Source organism: Leptonychotes weddellii, chromosome 4 (assembly GCF_054177405.1).
Source record: "Leptonychotes weddellii isolate Sample4059 chromosome 4, ASM5417740v2, whole genome shotgun sequence".
Taxonomy (NCBI): Eukaryota; Metazoa; Chordata; class Mammalia; order Carnivora; family Phocidae; genus Leptonychotes; species Leptonychotes weddellii.
The window spans coordinates 72934637-72938104 of record NC_138372.1 but is presented as its reverse complement, the minus strand read 5'-3'; positions in this window follow the sequence as shown (position 1 = coordinate 72938104).

The following is a 3468-nucleotide window of genomic DNA, read 5'->3' as shown; positions in this document are numbered from 1 at the left end:
TTCTGGTACTCATACCCTATGCAATCTCCCTCATGTCAGGATTGGTCTGTGTGACCAAAAGAGTGTGGTGAAGGTGACAGTATGTGACTTCTGAGACCAGATCATAAAAGGCACTATGGCTTCCACCTTGATCTCTTGGATTGCTTGCTTTTGGGGAAGCCAGCTGTCACAAAGTACCCTCAAACAGTCCTCGAGAAGGATTGAGGATTCCCACAAAGAGCCAACACCTACTTACCAGCCTTGGAAGCAGATTGTCCATGAATGCAAACTTATGAAGATCCTGAGCCAGAACGTTCCGCCAAGATTCTCCTAAATTCCTGACTCATAAAAACTTTGTGGGAGGCAACAAATGTTTACCGTTGTCTTAAGCCACTAAATTTGAGGGTAATGTGTTATGCAACTGATGTGATTTGGGTCAAGCCTCAAAAAATAGATGGAAGAAAGGGGCTTTAGGAAAAATATGATATAACAGGAGCAAATATACACACACAAGAAGGTACAAAGCAAGATGATTAAGTATGGTGTTGGATGGAGGTTCATGAAGGGGTGTGAAATGAGACAAAAGCTTGAAATGTTTAATGGAGGTCAATTTTTGGAAGATCTAAAACACCCAGTTAGCCCGGTGAGATTTTATTCTGCATGTAAGAGGGAGGAGTCCAGGTTTGGAGGAAGAGTAGTGACCTCAACTTTTATTTAAAGAGACTGTGCCAGTGGCAACGTGTCGGATGGATTGAAGGAAGAAATATCAAGCAGAGAGACCAGTCGGGACGCTCTTGAAATAATCTAGGGGAAAGATTGTAAACACCTGAGTCAAGCAGCACAGAGCAAACAGGAAAGAAAGCACTTTGTGGATTCCAGTTGGATGGGGATGGTGAGATTGTTCTTTAATGGGAAGGAAAATTTAAATTCACTCTGAGATTTCCTGGTTGAGCGCCAGAGAGGACGATATTATTTACCTGAGGGCAGGAGCACAGAAATGGAGCATTCTTGTCAGGGAAGACAATGAGAGGCAAATGAATAATTTCTCACTAGATCCTCATCACCAAGGTAAACTCCAAGATCCTTAGCATCTTACACAAAGCCAGTTATGATATCAGCCCTGCCTACCTCTCTGAATTCCAATCCTGACACTACTCCCCTGGAATAGATGTATTCCACCTCTGCCCTAGGAGATAAATGCACACTGCTATTCCCCTCTATGGTCTTCCCTAGAATATTCTATTCCTTCTGCCTGAAATACCAATCCCTTCCTATCCTAACATCCTCACTCTCAACTCAGTTCATCCTTTAAAATTGAAATTTTGATGGTCTCCTACTCCAAACTGTCTTTTCTGATCATGTTCCCCACCCCCCACCTCTTGCCAAGTTAATCACGTCCTCCCTTGTGCTGCTTCTGTCTCATATATAATTCTATTAATGTATAGTAGGGTGTTACTTTTGTTTTTTTAAGATTTATTTATTTGACACAGACAGAGAGAGAGCACAAGCAGGGGGAGCGGGAGAAGCAGGGAGCCCATGCAGGGCTCAATGCGGCCTCCATGCCGGGCTCAATCCCAGCACCCTAGGATCATGACCTGAGCTGAAGGTAGACACTTAACCTACTGAGCCACCCAGGTGCCCCTACAGTAGGGTGTCTCTTAAGAGAAATTGGCATTAATTTCTCTGAAAAGATAAACACCTCAAGTCACCAGGAAAAATTCATCTTTTTCATCTTTGCTTAAAAAAGAATCACTTGTTGGTGGGTTGCATTGTTGGTAGGAATGCAAACTGGTGCAGCCACTGTGGAAAACAGTATGGAGTTACCTCAAAAAGTTAAAAATAGAACTACCCTATGATCCAGGAATTGCACTTCTATTTACCCAGAAAACCCCACCAAAAACATTAATTTGACAGGATACATGCACCCCTATGTTTATTGCTGCATTATTTACAATAGCCAGATCATGAAAGCTGCCCAAGTGTCCATCGATAGATGAATGGATAAAGAAGATGTAGTATATATATACAATAGAATATTACTCAGCTATAACAAAGAATGAGATCTTGCCATTTGCAACATGAATAGAGCTAGAGAATATAATGCTAAGCAAATCACATTTATTTATATGAAAATATTTATTAATGACTTACTATGTGCCAGGAACTGGGGCCACTGGTGAGAAAAACAGAACAGTCCTCACCCAGCACAATCTAGTAGGAGAACAGATACTAATCAAATGATCGTAAATAACCCCATGTATAATAAGCATTTTAGATATACATTCAGAAAAAAATACGGATTTAGAGGTCTTCATATACAAAATAGATGAATCTTTGGAACCAAAAAAGAATTCAAAAGAAGAATGGGCAGTTGGGAAGTGAGATATAATCCTGTAAAACACCTACATTTGAAGGATGGAGGAAGGAAAGGGATCCAGGACAGTGAGAATAATTAAAGAGGCAATATGGGAATCTGGAGGCATGAGGATCAGAGAAGTCAAGATGCAAAAGAGTGTCCAGAAGGGTATAGGAATGGTAATTGAGATTATCAGTAAGTATTAGAGATCTATTTCTTTATGAAGCCTTTTCTAGACTCCCCTTTCCTTCCCTCAATGTTCCCCCAGTGCACCCTCTTCTGTTCAGATTTCTGTCATACCTCTTACAGTGTTTATTTATTTAAATGGAAGGAACCATCACAAGGGAAGAAACCAAGTCTTATTTTTCTTAAATTCTGTATCATCTGAAAAAAAAGACATGGATCCACACCTCATACTGCAAACGGAATGATTTCCAAATTGCTCAAAGAATGAATAAAAAGAAAAAAAAATAAGGAAACCATCAAACTATTAGAAAAAAAGAGGAAAGAATTCTTCATGAAATAATTATCTTATAATCTTGGCATGGGGAAAACCTTTACAAGTATTAAAATCCAGAAGATGTAGAAGAAAAAAATTGAAGAATGAAGGGGAAGAAATCGGAGGAGGAGATGAACCATGAGAGACGATGGACTCTGAAAAACAAACTGAGGGTTCTAGAGGGGAGGGGGGTGGGAGGATGGGTTAGCCTGGTGATGGGTATTAAAGAGGGCACGTTCTGCATGGAGCACTGGGTGTTATGCACAAACAATGAATCATGGAACACTACATCAAAAACTAATGATGTTATGTGTGGTGATTAACATAACAATAAAAAATTTTTTAATAAAAAAATAATTTATTTGTGACAAAACAAAACACTGTAAACAGGGCAGAAAGAAAATTGTAGGAAAAAGTTGCACTTCATTTCATAGACTAGTGGTTTATTTTCCTAAAAGTACCTTCAAATCAGTAAAAAAAAAAAAAAAAAGCCATAATCTGAATAGAAAAATGGGTAAATAATATGAAGTATAGTTCATGGAATAAAAGATTAAAATTAATATGAAAAGATGCTTTTATCACACATAATTATAGATACAAAAGAAAACTACACTAAAATACAACTCTCATCTAC